Source organism: Myotis lucifugus, unplaced genomic scaffold (genome assembly GCF_000147115.1).
Source record: "Myotis lucifugus unplaced genomic scaffold, Myoluc2.0 scaffold_1059, whole genome shotgun sequence".
Classification (NCBI taxonomy): Eukaryota; Metazoa; Chordata; class Mammalia; order Chiroptera; family Vespertilionidae; genus Myotis; species Myotis lucifugus.
Window position 1 is genome coordinate 29,180 of NW_005872107.1, and position 21,605 is coordinate 50,784.

Below are 21,605 nucleotides of genomic sequence, written 5' to 3' on the forward strand. Positions count from 1 at the left end.
CCCCTAACCTAGGCCACCTGTGCATGTCTAGGCAGCTCAGTCAGGGCGCCTTCCTCCTGCCTGCCACTGGGGGAGCCGTGGGGCCCAGGAGCCCATGGGCTTCCGGTTAGAGCCCCACCCCAGCCGCGTCCAGCAGGAAATGCCCGCGGGCCACAGGTAGGCACATTCCACCCTGACTGGGGCCTGGTGAGCTCACGACAAGGCCCACGGTTGAGCCACAGACGTCAAGTGCGCACTGAAAATACCACGTCTGCTCTGGCAGAGGGGAGTCACGGGGAGGCCTCTCCAGCGGGTACTGTGGGCCCATCTATTATTAGAAGAGCTAAAAACTCCTCACCTCATGCAGCACAGAGACTGACTCCGTCCACCCTCAACCTCAGCCCGGGGACCCCCACCCATCACCAACTCTGAAAAGGGCCATTGTGGTGGCCTCAGCGCCTGGTGGGTGGGCGGGAATGTGGCTCCAATCCTGCTCACTTCCCAGGAACGGCACTGGAGGGGGGGCTGCCAGACAGCACCCCCCCGCCCCCCTCCCCGAACCCCAGTGGGTCACCTGGTGCAGGCCAGGGAAGAGGGGTCTCTCCCACCGAGTCTGCTGCAGTTCCCACCTCCGCCAGCAGAGGGCTCCCTCCATGCACAGGAAGGCACCCAGCACAGCACCTCCCGTGACACCATGAACCCCACCTGACCCTGGCCTTCCTCACGCCGCCCACAAATGCCCCAGAACCCATAGCACCAGGGATCCCCAAAGCCCGCCTGGCCGCAGCCCCGAGCTGCTGCAGCATAAGGCTGGGGTGTAAAGAGGAAAGCAAGGGTCCTACCCAGAGACAGGCCTCCGGGCAGTTGTTTTCCCCAATCACTCGAGTTCCTCATGTTGTACCTCCATTTCAGGGCCCAACTCTGCGTGCTGAGGCCACCAGCATGCTGTTCGCAGAAAGGCTGCGATGCTGTGTCAGCACATGGCCCCGTCCAGGTGAGCTGCCATCGTCATGGTCACATCACCATCTTCATCATCATCATCATGGTCCCCACCATCAGCCCTTTCCACACTGAGTGGGGGGGGGGGGGGACTTGTCCTCCTGACCTGGGCTCTCAGCTCTGAACTCAGAATGGGCCCCGGCGGAGGGGTGGGAGGGGTGTTGGTCGCTCTGTTTCTCTGTCCCCAGCAGGGCTCCCCATGTGACCATGACTGCAGACAGGCCCCCTTCTATAAGGTGAGGCCTGGTCACAGGGTGTCTGAGGCCTCGCAGGCTGACCAGTTGATGTTCGACAGGCCAGGAGGGTGGGGCTCCGGGGACCAGGGGCTGTACTGGCCACACCTGTGACCTCAGATGCCGTGACCGTGGGCTCAGGGACTGGGGTCATGCTTCAGGGAGGGGGTGTATGGAGTTTCCTGTGGCCACTATAACAAACGACCACAGCTTAGTGGCTCCAAAAATATAGCTCAGCCCCTTGCAGTCCTGAAGGTCAGAGGTCCCACAGTTTCCGGGGCTAACCCAGGTGTGTGTGTGGACGGGGGCTGGCTTCTTCAGAGGCTCCCGGGGATATCTGTTCAGCATCTAGAGGCGCCGTATCCCTTCTCTTCCAGCCAGGGGGCGCCTCTCTCTGACCCTGCCTCTGTGGTCACCTTGCCCTCTGAACTCTCCCACCTCCCTCCTCCCCTGTAAGGACCCTTGTGATGACCTTGGGCTCACCTAGACCATCTTAAAAGTGGCTGGTTTCAACCTCATCCCACCTAGAAGCTTAATTCACTTTAGTCGTGTACAGTTATGTGCTCACAGGTCCTGGGGCTCGGAGTGGACCGCTTGGAGGCCTTATTCCCCTTCCATGAGGGGTCTCCGTCCTACTCACCAAAGGAATATCGGGTGCCAGTCACAGAGCCTCAGAGTGGGTCCCCGCCTCCCCTGCAGCGCCTGGGTCCTCGGTGGGGCCATCACACCTGCAGGGGGTGAGGTGGGTGGGCGGCAGGCCCGGGGAGGAAGATTTGGGTCAAACCTGCTTGCAGGTGAGAACATTCTCAGGGGGAGTTCAGTGAGCACCCAGTAGGGCTGCAGCCCCACTCAGCCCCTCAGCTGCCTCTCTGCCTCCTCCCCTCCAGGCCCCCTTCTCCTCAGCCCCTCCCCACCCCCAATGGCAGGGCCTTCCCTGAGAAGTGAGGCCGGCCCAGGGGGGACCAGGAACGGGGTGCCACGTCACTGAAGTCCCAGGCTCAGCGGTTTTGGCGCCAGGGGAGGTTTGGAGCCGGTTCAAAGGCTCCGGCAGCTGCGTGGTGAGGGACAGAGCAGAAGGATTGTTTGCACTGTGGCTCAGGAAAACCATTACGTCGCAGGTTGTCCAACCGTGGGCTGGTCCAGGGCGCTGTCTGCCTCTGCCGCTGGCCGTTTGCATGGGCCTGTGGCCGGGCCTGTGTGGGGAGCGATGGTCTGGCCTGGCCTTGCCGGTGCGCAGAAGTGGACAGAGCAGACATGGTGACCCCAGGGACCCCCACCGGATCTGAGAGGGCCGTCACACTGGCATATGTGTGGGCAGCACCCCTTTCTCTCCTGCATGCGCCTGACCAAGGTTTGTGGCTGGGCCTGGCTGGGACAGGTCCCGACCTGTCCACATCCTCGGAACCTGGGGGCCCACCGGGATGGACCCTGGTGGCAGGAGGGTCACTGCCAGAGCCCTCGCTGGCCAGCACCAGCCAGGCCCTGCCTGCCCCTTGCCACTCTCCCCTGAGACCCTGTGTGTCTCCACCAGCCCCGCCCCCATGCTCTCCAGCTCAGGCCTCACGTCCTCCCCGCAGCCCTCCTGACCTCTCCCTCCCCTTCCCACGGGGCCCAGGCCTCTCTCTCTCCAGGCTGCCCTGAGGGCACTGCAGCATGGGGTCTGGGAGGACCTCTCAGAGTCACTTCCGTGTCCAGGCAGAGAGTCTGTGTGTCACCTCCCATTCCTGGTGAACCGGGAAAGGAGAGGCGCAGCTGGGGGCAGGGCCAGGCCCCTGTGGGCACCCATGGGCCGCCCCTCACCTGCCTCGGGTGGTGGGTAAACCAGGTCACCTGGGCTTCTCCTCGAGGGACAGGAGACAGCCTGAAACCGGGGCAGGTGGCAGAGCTTCTCTGGGGGAGCCGCCTCATTAGTCGTTTCTAAATTAGACAGAGGGATGGGGAATCACAGGGCCCGGGGGCCAGTCACATCCCAGCCCGAGCAGGCCTGCAGCTTCTCGGGCCTGGCCGTCGTGGGAAATGACGGTGGGGGTTTGTGGGACAGACTGACGGGGGAGGGGGGTGCCTTCAGCCAGGGAAGGCAGGGCTGTGTGTGTGTGCTCAGGCGCGTGTGAGTGTGAGATTGGGGAGGGAAGGCAGGGCAGGGATGGGGGTAAGGCTGCTGCCATCTAGGCCTGGTCCCCTGGTGACATGCTGTCCAGCAGCCTGCAGCCCTCCCCATGAGGCCACCGGAGGAAGGCTGTTTATGGGAGCGACCTGACAGGAAGCAGCCGGCCTCTGCAGCCCCCGAGGCCCCTCCTGGAATGAGGTTCCGGGCGGCTGCTGATGGGCGGCCCTGGCCACTGGGAACACCCAGGCAGGCCCACAGTCCCGATCCCTTGAGCGCGCCAGACGCTGGTGTCCACATGGTGGTGGTGGGGGCATCACGCTGTCGTCTGCCCCCTTCCTCCCCCGCTTCCCTCCGTTATCCTCCCCACAGACCTTAGCAGCTTCCAGAAATGTCTGGGGGAGGCGAGCCTGCCTGCAGGGGGTGGGAGGGTGGTGGCTGAGGGTTGGTGGTGGGGCAGCACACTGATCTGAGGCAGCCCCCAGAATGCCTAGTGGAGCTGAGTGGGAACAGGACCCCCAGATGGGGTGGGGGCCTCTCTTTCATGGCTTAGGGCTACCGTAAACCTCCTCATAAGCGCAAAGGGAGGTGGGACAGGCAGAGCTGCAGCTGGACCAGCCAGAGCGGGCAGAGCACTCAGGGGCTGATCTAGACGCTCAGACCTCAGGACCTGACCCGCTTGCAGGCGGGGGTCCCGAGAAGGACCCTGTGCACCACGAGGTCTGATGAGACAGTCAGCCAGCATGGCCAGGGCCCAGCATGAAGCCCAGGGTCACCCTTCCCTGCACCCCCGAAACAGACAGGCCCTCCTCACTCCCCTGATTTGTATCCTCTGGGTCTCTCCTCCACTGGACTCTGCTCCCCGAGGGCAGGGGCCTCCTCAGCCCCAAGGCTTGGCTCAGACAGGAGCAGGTGGTCAGTGAGCAGTCTGGGCCAAGAGGGAGGTGGCCAGTGGTCAGGGTAGGAAATGCAAACCCAGCTGTCACCCCGAGAAGTAAGTTGGGGGGGGGTACGGGGCTGATCCAGAGGGTTACCAGCACCCTTGCCCCATCCCCAGGAGGCATGCTCAGGGCTGAGTCTGGGTTGCCCAGCTCCCGGCCGGCTGGCTCATGCTGCATCTCGGAGATTCTTATTGCACCCATGTCACAGATGGGAAGAGTGAGGCCAAGAGAGCTGAGTCGCTCCCCAGCTCACCAGTCCTGAGCGACAGCGCTGGCTCAAGTCTGCCATCGGGGCCTTGACTCTGAGCCACCTGCAGCTCCCAAGCCGGCTTCCTGAGGCTTCGTGGGTCAGACCCAGACAGCAGACCCCTCGTTGGATGCCCTCCTGCACAGACAGCTCCCCCGGCACGTGTGGGCCCTGGCAGGGTGATGAGGAGCCTGCGGGAGGCCGCCCAGCCCGCCCACACACCCTGGAAGGGCTGCCGTGAGCTCGGCCAGCTCCTCATGTTTTCTGGCTGCAGAGAAAACCCTTTTCTGTCCAAGCCTGGCACTGGCCCAGGTTTCGGGAGGGGCCTGAGGAGAGCCTGAGCCTCCGGCGTGGCCCGGGAAGGCCGTCCCCCTCACGCCCTGCAGAGGTTCTCCCTGCCCCTGCTCTGCCCTCGGGGTGCAGACAGCTCTCAGAGAAGGCCCACCCCTGGCAGGAGAAAGGGCCCCGAATCTGCCGGCTGCTGGCCCGTGGGCCTCGCTGCCTCAGACATGCCCATGCTGGGTCCCAGTCCCAGTCCCTGTCCGTGAGCCTGCAGTTTGTCCCCCAGAGGGCAGGAGAGGAGGGTAGGGGAGCGGCTCTCAGCGGGGTCCCGCCCAGGGCGCCAGGACTCCGGAGGCGGGATGGGATGGTGGCTCTTCCTTCTCTGGGAGCAGTGCCCACGCTGCGGGAAAGGCGGTGTGGGCCTGGCTCTGAGCAGGCCCGTCTGGTTTTCTTCTCTGGCGAGTTTCCTGGGAGCCAGCTGCCCAACCCTGAAGCTTCCAGAATGCCCTGCAGGCCAAGCCAGGCCCTGCCCAGCGGCATGGCCGGAGGAGGGCTTTGACTCAGGCCTGGGACTCAGCCCTTGTTGGCCAGGAGCTGGGGGGTCGGGACTGACCTCTGGGCCTTGATTCTTTCCTGTGAGATGTGACAACATCCTGGCACCACCATGCCAGGTCAGGCACAGGGGCCGTGTAGGCATCAACCCAGCCAGGGCGGGCACACCTGGACCGGCTGCCCAAGGCTGAGCGGGGCTGGTGCCGCCACCAGGGTCAGAGGCCAGCTGGCTGGGCCGGAGGTCGTGCTCCACGCTGAGCTTCCTGGCTGGCCAGCCCTGCCCGTCTGGGACTTGCCACACGTTCTGCTCTGGGTGCCTGATTCAACCCTCGCCGGTCCTTGCTGGGGCCTGGGTCTCCCAGTCCCTCTTGGGCTCCATGCAAGGATCTGACCAATCCTCTGAAGGATTAGGGTTCCCCAAGACTAACTCAAAGTGGAAACCGCTCAACGGCAGCTACGTGAGCAGAGGTCAGAGTTCTGGTCCTTCTGCAGTGTTGCTTGGAAGCCTGTTTTAAAATAATAAATATCAAATCCTTTCTAAGAAGTCACTGGTGGCCGCCCTGCTGGTGCACAAGGGTGTGTGGGCCCCCGATGGGCAACTTGAAAGCCCAGCCCTGCACCCTCCTCCAGGCCCCCGGAGGCCACCCCTGAACCGGTCAGGAAGGGAAGCGCGTCGCCATGAGCTTAGGCAGCTCCGCTCTCTGGGAGCCCACGGGCTCGGCCCAGCTGTCAGGGGCTTGGTCTCCTCCCAGGACCTTCCCCTGGTGGCAGAGGCACCCCCAAAGGTCCCACCCTGTTCTGGCTGGAAATCCAAGAGAAAGCGGTCTCCCCAAGTGCCCAGTGTGGCTGCATCCCACCCCGTGCTGGGAAAAGCCGGGGAGTCGGGTCCATCCTGGAGTGGATCCCCCATGAAAGAGGGTCACTCTCCCTGGGGGACCTGCAGGAGCAGCAACTGAGTCACCAAGGAAGCCATCAGCCTCGGGGGGTGGGGGAGGGAGGCGGCCGGTCCCCCAACACTGGCTGGTCCCGGGGATGAACAGTAAGTTTCACCGTGTGGCTGCCCACACGTGTGGCCAGTCCTTCCCACAACTTAGACAGCCCTGGACCCCTCCGATCAGCCCCTGGCTGCAGCTGGGACATCACGGCTGGGAGGAGACACAGGGCTGCTGAGACCCGGACCTGGGCAGAGGGAAACTCCCCCCCACTTAGCCACCACTGGCCCAGGTCGTGTCCTGTCAACCTCTGAGCTGGGGGCTCCTGCAGACAGAGACAGGGCATGCGGCAGGTGACAGCCCGACAGGGAGGCCTTCAACAGCAGGCCGTGGGCCCATGCAGACAAGACGGTCACCACAGCGCCCAGTAATTTGCCCAATGAGGGAACAATCCAGAAGAATGATGGTCGGCCAGGAGCGCAGGAGGGACAGCTGCCTCCTGGGTTTGGGAGGTGACTCGGGGAGAGGCAAGCTTTCCCCGTGGGGGGTCTGTGCACCTGCCCCACCCATCAGCCTCGGAGCATCCGGCCTGAGCTGAGCCTGCTCCCTCGCAGAACTGCAGCCCAGGTGCCAGGTTTGGAGAAGCGGGCTGGCAGTCGCGAGGCAGGGACCCTGGCCTGGCCCCCTCCCCACAGCCCAGCCCTCCCTACAGACCCACTGTCATCACGGTGCCCCAGATTCTGCTTCTGGAAATACACTTGCAATTAAATCCGAAGGCCCAGAATGCTGCCCGGAGGGAAAGGCGGCGTTACACAACCTCATTAGCCTGGCTCCCAGCGGCAGCCACGCAGGCCGGCCTGGTCCCAGCCCCCAGCCCACACAGGCACAGCTCTGAGAGGTGGGGGCTCCATCCCAAGCAGCGCCCTGGTTGGAAGGCGGGAGGAAGGGCAGGGAGGGCGGGGTGGCCCCTCAATTCTTCATGTGGGGTAACGGCTCCTCCTGGGCACAGGTGACCTGACATGCTGACACTGTCCCAGTGGCTTATCCAAAGGGAGGGAGGAGTTTTGCTGAGAGAAGCACCCTTCCCTGAGGGTCCAGCCAAGGGCAGCCAGGGGGCAGCCGGGCTGAGGTCTGGATCCCCAGGATTGGGAGAAGAGTGAGCCCCTGGGAGGGCCTCCAGCGGGGAGGGGGCTGAGAGTTGGCCAGCCCTGCGTGGGGGATCACGTCCACCTTCTACCCCATCCAGGTTAGGTCGCTGAGGTTCTTTGTGGCCGATGCTGAACCAGAAAGGAGGGAGGGAGGTGACAAGGGGAAGAGGGAGCAGGAGGGAGAGAGGGAGGGAAGTGGAGGAGGGAGGCGAGAAAGGCAGGCATCTAGAGAACTGTAGCCTGGGCCTCTCTGGGCCTGGGCAGGACTCCGTGGATCGGCTGACCCTCACGCTGCCCCTGCTGGTACCTCCTCCTGCTCCCCGGGCAACAGCTGGGTGTGGCTGGGCAGGTGGGGCGGTCAGCAAACCGCGTCACAGCCTGGGACGTCCTGGCAGAGCTGAGCCCTTGGCCCCCAGCCAAGGGCAACCGGACACTTCTGTGCAGAAGGTGTTTATGGCCCCTCGTCCAGGTGGAGCCACGCCAGGCCCTGTCCTGGGCAGTGCCAGCCCCTCCTCCCGCCCTGCACACAGTTCCCTTTGCTCAGTGTCTGCTCCATGGAAACTCGGAGGGCCCCCCTGGCGTCTGCTTCCCCTGCGCACGGTGGGCCCTGCCTTCTTCAGGGACAGAGCTGTTCATCAGCCCCGCAGAGCATCTGCGAACTGGGTGCCACGTCCCTCCTGCGTCCAGAGCCACAGGGACCATGGTGACCGCTTAGCTGTGTCCCCAGGACTCCTCGTTGCTAGGTCTGTGCCTGCCCTGGGAGCAGACAGAGTCCCCGCCACCTGATGCTCCTGCCCTGTGAACAGGTGACATTGGCCATGACAGGGATGAAAGGAGTGTGGCCGAGAGTGCCGGGGACAGGTGTCCACCCACGCACGCCGGCTGCTGGCGCCGGAGCAGGGCCCAGCGAAGAGGGGACATTGGAATAAGACCTGATTGTTCAAAGGAGGCAGCAGGAGGATGTGAGAGACTGTTCTGGGCAGAGCGCAAAGCACGTGCAAAGGCCTGAGGCAGGAGCAGAGGGGGGCAGCAGGGGCAGCAAACATGGGATGTGGGGGTGGGGGGAGCCTGCAGACCACAGAGGCAAGGGCAGAAGGGAGTTTGGGGCCAGCTGGTGGGGGAACAGGACCAGCAGGGGATGCAGGTGGGGATGGGGCATCTGAGTTTTGTGGTTTAACTCTCAGCCCTACCTGCACCAGCTGGGCTGCCAAGCTGGCCCTCAGGGGACACTGCAAATTGGTTCAGGAAAACATGTTAAGAGTCCTTTTGATTCTGAGAGGACAGTCCCAGGGCACAAGACTCAGAGGGGCCCTGGGTGGAGGAGGGGCTCCCAGGGCCAGAGGTGCTGCAGGCCAAGCTGGCGGTGCCCACTGTGGCCTGTGGGGGGGTGGGGGGGGGGAACTTGGCAGTGGGTCTGAGATAAACGGCATCTAGTGTTTGTTCGCTTTCTCTGTTGACTAGAGAAGCTAAGCATTTCACTTCTCTTTTATTTAAATGGTTTTATCCTATCTTTGCCCTTTGTCCATTGGAATTTTTGTCTTTTTAAATAGTTTGGAGCTCTTCATCTGTTGCAAATATTTTTTTCTGTTTTTTACTTGGCTCTTCCTTTATTGAAGGTATTTGTACGTATAAAATTGTGAAAATTGCCGGGGTCTGCTGGCCGGCGGTCTGACGTTCCGGAGGGAGGGCATCTCTGCAGCGTGTGGGCTCCTGGAGCTCCCACTGCGATCGATAAGCCATTTACAGCTGCCGGAGGGGCCCCGCGTGGCATTTCGGTGGAGAGGTGTAATCAGCGGCAACCTTTGCGTCTGTCAGCCGCCTGGCTCGACCACGTGTCGGAAAGCCAGGCCCCCACGTGGCCCTCGACATCCTTCACGGCAGCTTCAATCCTCGTCCACCCGGAGGGGCTTGGGGGCTGCTGTCTGAGTCCTCCCGTCACCCACCAACGGGCCCCCCACCGGCCCTGCTCAGAGCCACAAGAGCAGAGCTGGGGGTGTCACTCACAGCCCCGAGGAGCTGGTGGTGCTGGAAGCCCCTTACCCCCATGCCTCAGACACCTGGGCCAGGAAAGAGAGTCCTCAACGCCCACCCTCATGCTGGCCGCCGACCTGTTCCTTATCCCCTCTCTCTACCTGCCCCGGGTCTCAGCCCACTCTGCCCTGAGCTCTAACAGGCCCCACCCTCAATCCCACCCCCGACCTTCCTCCCCATAGCACACGCCTCCGACCATGTGGTCCCAGTGTCCCCAAGGCCTTCGGGAAAACCCAGGCTCCTGGGCGGCAGGCTACTCCGGACCCCACCAGCCGGCCAGCTTCACCCCTGCCTGCTCTCCACGCTGCCCGCCCTGCGGCTCCAGGCTCCCGGGGTCTCAGGCCTCCAGGCCCGGCATGCAGCAGGGGGCAGTCAGTGCAGCTCAGTAAACTGACAGGTGCCCTCATGGGTCCCGCGTCCAGTGACCTGAGCTGAGCTGGACAACTGAGGTGTCACTTCCCACACCCCTGCTCACCTCAGGCAGTTGACTTCAAGGAGGGGGGCGCTAAAGGAAGCCACTTCTGGGGGTTTGTGGGCCAGGAGACTGACCACTCGAATCAGAGGCCGGGAAGAGAGGGCCGGCCACGCCAGTGTGGATTCGTCACCCTCAGGTCACCCCTCAAATGTGGCTTCTTCAAAACGGCCTCCTGGACCCCCAACCGGGTCACATCACCCTCCTGAGTGTCCAGCACCCCCACGGCTTGGGTATTTATCACCGAGGCTCCTCTATACCACGTGTCCTGCCTCTGCCCCTTGGGACCCCAAGCCCCCAGGGTGGGCATGTGTCTGTCGGCTCCCCATTCTGTGGAGGCCCAATGATGCTCTGTGCATGTGGGAAGTGGGGCAGGAAGGCATGTTCTTTGTCATGTCTTGGTTGCAACTTGGGCATCCCGCCCAGTGGTGGTGGGGAGCCCAGAGTCTTGCCCCCATAGGGTGAGTGGGGGCTCAGACGGCGCCTAGACACCTTGGGAGTGAGCTGACGCCGTGTGGCCATTCAGGGAGCAAAACCCTGGAAATTTTCCTGGAACCAAACCTGTAAATCCTGAAGACGCCGGCAGCTGTGTGGCCAGGCCGGAAGCAGGCAGTGAGAAGCCAGGAGCCCATGCGAGGAAGTGCGGCGGCTCTGGAGGCTGAAGGTCCTGGAGGGAAGCTTAGGAACCCTGGGGGGCAGACGGGTGGGGCTGGCGGGAGGCCAGTGGCCGAATGGGCCGCCTGCTCCCTCTCTGGCAGGAACTGGGTCGTGGCTCACAGTGGCTCTCAGAAAGCCGGTTTTAAATCCTTCCTCATAGAAGTTCTGAGAAATGCTTCACAGGAAAGAACAGGGACATTGAAACTAGCTTTAGACCTGCAATGAACAACTCCAGCTGGGCCAAAGGTTGTTTCATCCTAGCGACATCCTCTGCTTTGAACCAAATAGAGGGCAGGGGAAGGGGGGGGGGGCAGGCCTAGGTTTGCACAGCCTCCTGAGAGCTCCACCCCAGCCCAGAGGAGCCACCGTGCGAAAGCCCCAAGCACAGGACCCCCACCTTCCTCAGAGGCTTGAGTGCAACCCACGTGCTGGGTGGACACCCCCCCCCCATCCTGTCCCTGGGGCAGTGGCCCTGTGAGCAGGGCTCCCCAGGCAGGCCCTGCAGTGGGGACACGCCCTGCAGTGGCGGGTCAGGGGGGCATGCCCTGAAGCAGGACCAGCAGTTTGGTTTGGCTTCTTCAATGGACTTGGAAGGATTTAAAGCCCACAGCCCTGGAAGATGAGCGTGTTCGAGACAGAGGGGTGGAGGCAGGCTGTCAGTCAAGCAGCACCAACCAGAGGCTGCACCCCGTCCAGGGTCTCTCCTCCATGACTGATGGCCCACAGGCTGGTGGCTCAGGGGTCAGGACACTGAGTGGAGCGACCCAGGGTGGGTACTGAGCCATGCATCCACCCGGGGGCTGCATTCGCTCCGTTTTCTACTCGGTCACTGTCAGTGCGCTGGGCAGGCCACCCTGGTCACTGAAGAGCTGGCTCAGCCACGGGCATTGTGGGTCACACGAGAGAGAGCCACCAGCTCGGTCCCTCTGCAGGAGCGAGACCCTGCCCAGGAGCCCCCAGCAGACCTCACCATGTGCATCCTTGGGAACATGAGCCTCCTCCACCCCCGGCCACATCTTCCTCCCCCCCGCCCCCCCTTCCCCAACACACACACCAGGGCCAGGCCAGGCCTGGGCCTGGCGGAACAGGGACAGACTAAGTAGGGTGAGCCACCTCGCCTGTGCCCGATGTCTGGCAGAAACATCGGAAGCCTCGAATTATTCTCGATGCCTTTTTAATTTTTAATCAGTGAAGGAATAAGCCCACCTGCCCCCACCCCTTAGAGCTGGGGTCCTGACACCATGTGGCATCAAAGACAGACTCTGAGTGGAAGTCAGCTGGGTGGACAGGGACCAGCATGTCCAGAGAGAAAGTCAAAGAGCGTGTCCACCTGCACGTTGTGTGACTGTTTCCGATCCTGTGACATGCCCGGCAGGGGTGGCACAGAAAGACAGAGTGGATTCGCGGTCACTGGGCTGGGGGCGGGCATAGCGGGCGAGGGCAGGGCTAGGGGTTCCTTTCTCAAGTGACGAAAACCTCACAAAGTTGACTGTGGAGGGGGTTGCACGTATTTGCAAATACACCCAAACCACCGAGTTGTCCACTTGAAATGGGCGGATTGTAGGATATGTGAACTATATCTCAAGAAAGCTGCTTTTAAAAACAGATCGTTTCTCTCCTGGCCGTCGAGGTTCAGTGGTTGAGCGTCGACCTATGAACCAGGAGATCACCGTTCAATTCCAGGTCAGGGCACTTGCCTGGGTTGGCGTGCAGGAGGCAGCTGATCAATGATGCTCTCTCATCATTGATGTTTCTATCTCTCTCTCCCTCTCCCTTCCTCTCTGAAATCAATAATAAAAATATATATAATTTTTTAAAAAGCGTTTGCTCAGAAGACATTTCTCAAGGCTGCCATGGACCCAGGCGGGATCCCACGTCGGGACCACGTATTCACGGGGAGCCTGTTCCCCACCCCTCGCGTCCTCGCCGGCCACCCTGGCCTGACCGTGTCCTTGAGAAGGGCCGTGGCTACGCGTGGACACAGGTTGAGCTCTGGTCTCACTGGGGCGCGGCCTCGGCTGGCCTCCCTTCTCCCCGTGTCAGCGCGAGTCACGGACACGCGGCGTGTCAGATGTGAGGAGTCATGGAAACTTCCCACGATATTTAGGCCAAGATGAGTCAACGACAAAGGGAGTCTTTTTTTAGATTTCTCCCTGGTAATTGACTTTAAAGGTCACGTATTAAGGGTAATGATTCTACAAGCCTTTCGATCAGAATAAGCTGCTCTGGGTATCGGGACCCCGGCTCGAACGGGGTGGGGTTGGGGCCGGGTTATTCCTTCACTGTTTAACAATTAAAAGGGCATCGAGGAGAATTCCGAGGCTACTGATTTTCCCGGCAGGAATGTCACTGGCCCCGCACCCCTCAGTCACAGGGAAGTTTCTGGAAAGCAGCCTCAGTAACAGCAGCGCTTTCCGGTACTCAGGGCTGTCTGTCTGTCAGACGGACTCCAGGGTGGAGGGCACGGGGGCTCTAAGACCCGAGCACCCCACTGCTGGGCTCCTGCAGCATTTCCGCCAGCCCCCGCGAGGGTCCTTGCCAGGCCCAGGAGCACGTGAGGCTCCCCTAGCAGGTGCCCAGCGTGGTCAGTCTTGGCCAGGTGGGATGACTCCTGGAGGAGATTTAAAAGTCCTGACGTCCAGGCCACACCCCGGGCCACACCCCAGGCCCTGGGGGCTGGACCCAGGCATTAAGGTTCCAATGAAGAGACTGATCCAGGGACCACCGCAGACCCACTGCACCCGGAGCGCCTGCCCAGGCCGCACCAGGAGCCCCCGGGCCTCTGAGAGCCAGAGGCAGCCTTGCAGGTGCAAGGCCGAGCAGGGCCAGAAGGGACAGGGAAGCACATCACGAAGCCCAGCCCCAGCCCAGGCCTCCCCAACATTGGGTTCTCCATGGCCAAGTTCCTGGCCCCAGGCAGGTCGGGATGTTGCCTTAAGGGGGCCCCTCGAAAACAGCACCGCTGCCTCGGAAAGCGGCCCCCCTCGGCCAGGAGGGCCAGGAGGGTTTACAATGGGCATCGACGCCCAGGAAGCAGAGAGAGGGCGGGCAGGTGGCCCCCTCCTTCCTGGGCTGCAGGTCCCTCGGCTGTGGAGGGACAGCAGAGGGGCTGCCATCAAATTCCCATCCACTGCTGCCAGGCTGGCAGCTGGCGGACATTCCTGCCGGGTCCTCACGGAGGAGTGTGCGCCCAGCTTCCCAGGTGTGGTGGGTCTTTGAGTTTCTCTGTCCTGAAGGGTATTTATATTTTTTTTATTTTTAAAATATATTTTATTGATTTTTTACAGAGAGGAAGGGAGAGAGATAGAGTTAGAAACATCGATGAGAGAGAAACATCAATCAGCTGCCTCCTGCACATCTCCCACTGGGGATGTGCCCACAACCGAGGTACATGCCCTTGACCGGAATCGAACCTGGGACCCTTCAGTCCACAGGCCGACGCTCTATCCACTGAACCAAACTGGTTAGGGCTGTCCTGAAGGGTATTTAGTGGGAGGTTTAAGAAAAGGTCTGCGGCAGGCCACAGCCAGCCAGACATTTTAAATGGAAACCTTTTTCTAAGTGATTTTGAAGTTAATGGAAAACAGCATAATGCTTTCCATTCTAGAAAATGGCTTTTATAAATCACTTTATTTTCCCTCCTTCATAACATTCAGTTTTGAGGATGAAAAAAACGATGCAGGATCAACAAGGTATAATTTACTGTTATTATCCATCTTTAGGAAGCAATTTCTTCCCTAAATATAACAGCATCCTAGCACTTGAAGCTGACAAAACAAGCAGGGGACACCCCAGAGGCCGTGGATCCAAGGTTAGCACCCGCCGAGCCGCTTCTCCGAGTGACTCACACTTGGTGGGGTGCTTGGGAGGAGGAAGGGCAGCGGCAGACGGGGTGCAAGGTGTGGAAGGCAGGGCACTCCAGGCAGCTTCTCTCTTCTGCGTCTGCTTCTCGTGTTTGCCCGGTGACGGCTGCCCACAGTCACTGGGACCTGCCAGGAAAGGGGGCCAGGGCTTGTAAGAATGGCCCTTCCAGCAGCATTCTGGGGTCTTGGATCTGCTCCCCAAGTTCATCCATACCCCCAGCTCCAGGTTCTCACTTCAGTCTCCACTCACTGCAGGGTCTCCTAGATTCAGGAGGCCCCTCCCACTGCAGATATCAGTGTCCCCCCAGAGCCACCGTGCCTGCTGGGGGCCGGCCTGGCTGGCTGTCTTCCTCCTGCCCGCTCAGCTCCAACCACACGGAGAGCTGGGGACATTCAGGACCCGGGGCTGGAGGCCCATCCCAACCTCCCACTGGGCAGGAAGGTGCCTGGTAGGGAGAGGGGACATGGCTCAGGGTGCTTCCACTTGAGAAAATGCTAAAGACACAGCAGTTTACTCCCAAGGGGTCAAAGCTCCCACAAATGCGTGTATGCACACACACACACACGATCCAGGATATCACATAACATGTGTGTGCGCATATGTGTGTATGCCCCCCCCCCCACAGGCACACACAACCTCATTCACACGCACATGTACACACAGCAACACATGAGCACACATGCCTGTACACAGCTCTCTTGCTGATCCCACTGCCCGCCCCGCCCCTTCCTGGAAGCGGAGGGGATCCGGGCCCTCCTCACTACCCAGGCGGCCAGGGACAGGGATCTGGGACAGGGCTCCACCTCCCTGCTCCGCCCACCCTGACGCCCTGACGACCTGCTCCAGAAACCCTGCCAGGAACTAATGGCCCGGAGGCTGCACACACCGAACGGGTTTCTGGGGGCAGGACTAGCCTGGGACTCGCTGGGTGGCATCTTCAGGCACATAGTGCCAGGCAGGGACTGCCAGAACCAGTGGGGTCAGGGCTGCACTGGGGGCTGGGGAAGGGAGAAGGGAGATGGCCCCCAGGGGGCCTGGAAGCTTGCAGGGAGGGGAAGACCTGAGCCAGCCCCCTTGGACCTCCATGCAGCTCAGGGAGGTGAAGGTCAGGCCACATTCTTTGTGGACGCTGGAATTCTGACATCAGATTTTCCATGCTCGGCTTGGGGGCGGGGCCCCGAGCAGCGAGCTGGACGGGCAGAGAGCCCAGGCTCCCCTGTCCCAGGATGCCGGCGGCCAGAGGCCCAAGGCGGGAGGGCTCCACTGGCCTGGCCTGTCCATGCCCCTGGGCCCAGGCTGCCGGAGCTTGGATGTCAGCCATCTGTCCTACAACTTTCTCATCCCAGCTCTGGGCCCTGCTGAGTCACATGGGTGCTGGGTTAGGGACTCTAAAAATAGCCAGCGGCTGGGGCTGGAGTTATTATTAGGCTGGGACAGAGCCCCTCCTCCGGGACACCCCCCCTCTCCAAGCCCCAGGAAGAACAAGGAACTTGGCCGGGGCGGAGGGGCTGTCGGCACCCAACCTGATCACTGAAGCAGATCCCTCCCTCCTGGGGCCCAGGGCTGGAGTCCCTCTGCCTGACTTCCTCCCACCATGCCCCCTTCTTCCTCTGCTTCCCACGGTGCCCGCGGGTGCTCCTGGCCCTGCACGTCAGTGTCCCCGGGAGAACCTGCCATGTGGCTGCGAAATGGAAACGTGGCCCCTCGTTCAAAAATGATTGAGACATTTCAAGATAAGCACGGGCGCCTCTGAGCCTGGTGTCCGGTGCGACTGCCCAGGCCACACCCAGGAAGCCAGCCCTGCACCCTGTCCCCACAGGTCATTTTTGTTACTCAAAGAGAGAAAGCCCAGCCACAGGGCCTGCAGGAGCAGGAGCTGCATCAGGGTGCAGGGGTCCCCAAGCACCCACGCCGGTCTGTTTCCGTGGGGAAAACAACCGCCAGGCCAGCACTTCTCTGGATCATCCGGAGCCATTCCAGCCACTCCCATGACGTCATGGACCTCCGATGGTCCTCAGTGAAGGAGCAAGTGGTTCCCAGATGCAGCTCTTCCAGAACCAGACCCCAATAAAGGTGTGCGCTCTGAGCCCCCAGAAAGGTTGAGCCCAAAACACCTGGGGACACACAGACATGATGTGGCAGATCAGAGGGGCTGGGACACGGGTCGGTCATGGCCAAGAACAAGTCCATCCAGGGTTCTGAGCTGCCATGACGTGGTGTGCTGCTGACACCACATGCTGGTGGCAGCCACGTGCTCACGTCCCACTTGCCTTTACTTGCCAGGAGGCGATGGGCCAGGAAGCCGTCCACCCAGCAGTGACCACTGTGTCCCTGGAGCAGATGACATTTAGGCCTCTGTGGGTGCTCTGGTTGGGGGAGGTTGGGGCTCTGACAAAGGGTCCGCTCCCCATGGGAGGCCACAGGCCAACAGTCAGGCCCAAACTGGAGGAAACCGGTGCTTAGGTGGGAAGATCCCCGGTCTGGGAGCAAGTGACCAGCTGATGGAGGAGCCATCGAGAATCCTGCCTGCTCAGTGAGCCCAGTCCAGTGCAACTGTTTGGTCCTGCACCTGCAAGAGCCCTTCGGAAACCAGAGAGGGACCCTCGACATTGCAAACACCCTGCCCTGCTTGTCAGGAGGAGCTGAAAGAAGCCTCAGTCTTACTGAAGGGCTGTCATCAGGGTGGCATTCTGGGGGACCCAGCTCTGGACACAGGGTCAGGAGAGGCCCAGGATGCAGACTGTGAGGTGGGTGCCGAGTTCATGACCCCTCTGCTGGCCCCTTTCCAGCCTGGGGCTGAGGGGATAAGAATGGGCCCAACCCAGCGGCAACAGCAGGACCTGAGCTGTTGGCCAGGCAGGAGGGCAGGCAGGTGTGGGACCCTTCATGGCTGCCTGGCACTGGGTAGCCCCCTCCCCTCATGCTGGAGCCTGGGATGGGGAGATGGAGGCAGCGTTCAGGGTGCTCATAAGAGGGCCCACATCCTACCCTGCTTGTCAGCAGGAGCTGAAAGAAGCCTGTCTAATTGAAGGGCTGTCATCAGGGGTGGCCTTCTGAGGGACCCAGCTCAGTCTTCAGACATAAACCCCTCGGGGTGACCCTGTGACTCTGGGCCCTTTGGGTCAGCAGCCTGGGTGGGGGCTATCGAGAGCCGGGGCACGTTCCGCCCGTGGTGGGGTAGTTTCACTTCGTCCTCGCCACTGCCAGACACCTCCAGGCAGGCAGTTCGGTGGCAGAGGAATGCGAGGGTGTCCGGCCCCCACGAGGCCTGGGCCCTAGAGGTGGTCGTGGGGGAAGATAGGACCACATGGGCAGGCAGACGAGGATAGCCAGGACAGGGCTGTCCTCACCTGTCCGAGCCCCAGGCCCGTGGTGGGGCCCTGCTGGACACCCTACTCAGCATGTACACGCCCGGCCAGACCGGCTAGCTGCCTGAGGCCTGGGTGCGGGCTCTGCCGGCGGAGGATTCCGGCTGCTTGGCCCGATGGCCAGCTTCTCCATTCCATCACTCCAAGAAATGGCATGTTCCTCAAACTTTTCACTTTACAGCTGTTTTTACTTTTTAAGTCCGTGCCTAAAATAGCCTGGAGCGGGGCCTTCTGGTTTGCTTCTCCGAGGTCAGAAGCGGTTGGCTCTGTACCATCAGCCCGGGCGCTGGGAGGAGGGCAGCTCCGCCAGAAAGCACAGCTTTTATGTAATGCGTCACGATGCTTATATTTTGAAAGTCAAGTCGATGCTAGGCTGGTTCCATCAAGTTACTTTCTTTTCCATGTGCCTGGGAGAAGGCAGCGTGAAGACGCTGAGGTCTCTCTGTGCATTGACCGTTTCTCTCTCAACCTTTTTACCACAACAGTGCAACTCAGCCTGGGGTTGCACCCAGCACACACCAGCGGCCCCACCAGGAACCGGCTGTCCTCAGAACAGTCCTGGGGGCCAATCCACTATGGTGGCCCACTTCACAGATGGGGAAACTGAGGCTGAGAGGTGCAGTGGTTCGGGAAAGGCCTGGAAGCCACCCAGCCTCCGGGGGTGTGTGTGTGTGTGAGGTACCATGCCTTCAGAACCCCAAAGGGGAGGGCAGCAGGTCTTCCCATCAGTCCACAGACTCAGGCTGCCCCTGGGTGACTCCCGTGTGCCCCTCCACCCCCAGGGATCATTTTCCTGAGGGCAGTGTCCTGGGCCAGAGGATTCAGAAGGGAGCCCAGCAGAGTCCGGGGTGCCCCTTAGGACACACCCCAACCTGACCAGCCCTGGAAGAGGGCCCCTGGGCTCTGCAGGTGCAGGCGACAGGTGAGGTGGTCCCTCCGGATAATGGAGAGCAACAGCCCCTAACCGAGCTGGTCACAAGTTAGCACCTAGATGCCAAGGAGCCTGACTCCCCAGGCTGCCTGGGAGCAAGTGACAGCCAAGGTCCAGTTTAAAGCAGGAGGAACAGGTCAGACCCAAGGCCAGCTGGGGGGCTGGGGGCACCTGGGGTCTGTGCAGGCCTGACCAGATGCCCTCATGCCATCAACCACTAGGGGCTGAGAATCTTGCCAGGATGGCCGAGCATCTACAGGCTCTCATAGCTCATGGGGTCCTGGGTCTTGGGCCTGGCCTCCCTCTCCTCCTCACCCCCCACAGCGGGGGCAGGAGGCTGAGGCCCTCTGTCTGCCAGAGGGATTCTGGGACCCTCCCTTCTCTATCCAGCTCCGGTCCTTCCCAACCCATTCAGTGGTGATGGGGCCGACCACACCGAGCCCCTTCCAGGGACCTCGTTTCCCTGAGCGCCAGTGCTCCCTCCCTGCTCTCTCTGCAATGACCATTTCTCTCTCAACCTTTTCACCAGAGCAGAACTCAGCCTGGGACTGCACCCAGCTCACACCAGGGGCCCCACCAGGAACCGGCTGTCCTCAGAACAGTCCTGCGGGCCCAAGCCACTATTGTGGCCCCCTCACAGATGGGAAACCGTCCTCCACATCCAACTGTTTGCTCCCGCATCTGGCAGCGTCATGGCGCTGTGGCCTCCTCGCCTGCGTCCTTGACAAGCAAGGCGGTGAGTTGAGAACGTGCTAGATGGGGGTCAGGGGTGCTGGTTCTGTATCTCCCTTGAAATGTCAGGGACTCCTGTCTGGTTTGTTTCCTGGGTTTTGGCTGGAAAAGGCGGAATCTGCAGTTTCTAAGCAGGCTTTGAGTTTTACATGAATCTTTTCATTAACACAGCTGTTCCACTAAATGGATCCTAGACTCGTTTTAAGGTTGAAAGGTGAGGGTACCAGCTGCTGAGTGAGTAATTGTGCCATCTGCAATTCTGCTGCTAAATTTTGGGCAACTTACGCCTGCCAGCCTACGTCAGCGTCGGCAGAGGGACACTGGTGATTCAAGCAAAGCAAAAACCTAGGGGAAATGGTGCAAGTGAGGTGCCGGCTCCTTCAGCCTTCCTCACACGGCCTCAGGACTGCCAGGTGGGCGAATTGCTCGAGCCCGGCTGGTGTGGCTCAGTGGTTGAGCATCGACCTATGAACCAGGAGGTCGAGGTTTGGTTCCTAGTCAGGGCACGTGCCCGGGTTGTGGCCTTGGTCCCCAGTGTGGGGCATGCAGAAGGCAGCCAATCAATGATTCTCATTCATCGTTGATGTTTCTATCTCTCTCTCCCCCTCCCTCTCTCAGATCAATAAAAAATTGCTAGAAATGGTTTATTCCTAAAAATATGTCACTTAGAAAATTATGATCGGTCATGTTGTGAAGTAAATATTTTACTTGATTCATACTTCAGATAGCAGTTAATTAAATCTATTTGTGGTTTGGAAAAAACAACTGTCATTATTTTTCATTCTCTGGCATATCTTAATTTAGCTTTAAATAGCATTAAAATTGCCATTTCAAACCTGTTCATGTGATCACCTGCCTGAAAAATCCAAGAGAATGTCTAATAAGTCATTAGATGGAGAAAACTAGAAGTAGTAGCTTTCAAATGTTAAATATACATTTAGATTAGTAGCATTTCTATGTATAAACCACACTAGTTTGAATATGTGATTGTAGATGATCCTAATGACAGTACAAAAGATTAAAATACCCAAGAATAATTTAAGAAGTGTGAGTGAGATTTTTTTAAAAGGCAATTGCACTGAATACACAGAAGAATTCTTGCATTCATAAAAAGGCCTGTTTTTGATATTAACATGTTTTAACTTTATAATTGAAGGGATAATAAAAACTTCCTACCAAATAAAAGAATGCTTCATATAATATCAGAATACTCTTAATAGGACTAACAAAATATTTCTGGTTCATTGAAGAGACAAAAAAACCCACACACATAAATACCTACAAGAGGAAAATGAAACAATTGGTTTTTTATTGATGTTTCTTATTAGACTTGACTTTTCCTTAGTCGCGAACCACTGCATTAAGGTGGTGCTCCTGCCTGTCTAAATTAGAATTAAGCTCAAGACATTCCTATTTTTAGGAATTAACCTGTTTTAATAAGGTAGTACCAGCTAGAAATAAGTAAATATTTTAAATAGAAAGATATTTTAAAACACGTCGCCTTTGTAATAAGGTAAGATGCAGTGTCTCCATTTACTCTAAAAGGATGACCCACATCTGGGATGAAGCCGGCATGACATTTGGCCACAAGTATATAGAGCTCAAGTAGTAATTTCATAATTGCCCTCAAATGTATGAAATACCATCTCAGAGGTCATAGCAATCACCAGTTCGTCTTCCCTTTCTGTCTTCTTTTCTTTTCTTTCTCTCTCTTTCTACATTTCTCTCATTCTCTTTCTCTTTCTTCTTTTTCTCAGAAAAGCGAGTTTCAAAATATAGTCAGAGTTGCCTTAGCCTGTACCCAGGACACATTTTCGGACTGGGACCATCCACCGTGAACATGATGAGGTAAATACAGCGGGAAGAGCCAGGTGTCCTGCATGAGTGTGAACCTCCCAGGATCCATGAGGGGCCGGCAGGGCGTGGCTGACTCGTGCGCTGCCACGTCCTCCCCCAGGCCAAGTGCTTCTTCTAGTGGCCGTGAGTGACTCTTGCTCCCTGGCACCAGACTGAGTGCTGCTGCCACTTGTGACCGGCCGAGGCCACCAGCTCCCTGCGGCTCTCAGGCCCTCCCTGCTCCCTGGTGCTCACTTTCAGCGAATGGACGTGATGTTCCTGGTGTTGGGGGAAGGC

At 59.6% G+C, this 21,605-nt stretch overlaps 1 long non-coding RNA gene across 1 annotated transcript; it reads left to right on the forward strand.

Annotated features, from left to right (window-relative positions):
• Positions 1–18,222: 18,222 nt before the first annotated feature.
• Positions 18,223–21,557, forward strand: LOC111824258. Its single transcript, XR_002827331.1, has 3 exons — positions 18,223–18,425; positions 19,270–19,476; positions 21,230–21,557. It is a non-coding gene; the product is annotated as an uncharacterized LOC111824258 (long non-coding RNA).
• The last annotated feature ends 48 nt before the right edge of the window (positions 21,558–21,605 follow it).